A 435-nucleotide genomic window follows, 5' to 3' on the forward strand; every position below is an offset into this window, starting at 1 on the left:
CCGTCCAGAATGAAGACGCTAGGATTGGAAGGCAATTCTTTATGAACTTTCAAGTTTCTAGAACAGGGAGGTACGGCATGATATTTGACCGATCAAGAAACCCTAGGATTGCAACAATGATGATATATATATATATATATATATATATATATATATATATATATATATATAAAACATTAATTGTCAAATAAAAAGCAAAATCAAAATTATAATTATTAAACTTGCTTTCTAATTTCTTACTTTAAAAATATTAAAAGCATAACAAATTAATAACATAATTTTACTTTATAGTATGATTCTACTTTTAGAAGAAAGTAAAGGTAAGAAAGTGGAAGTGTTAGTAAATAGCCCTAAATGAATGCAGGTGTAAGTGCGAAATTTAGTGTATTTTTAATTGTGGGAAAAATTGGCGTTAATAAATTTACTTTATCAATT

This window comes from Cornus florida, unplaced genomic scaffold, assembly GCF_030987335.1.
Source record: "Cornus florida cultivar Cherokee Brave unplaced genomic scaffold, ASM3098733v1 CherokeeBrave_3.0.0_Hap2_Chr08, whole genome shotgun sequence".
Lineage (NCBI taxonomy): Eukaryota > Viridiplantae > Streptophyta > Magnoliopsida > Cornales > Cornaceae > Cornus > Cornus florida.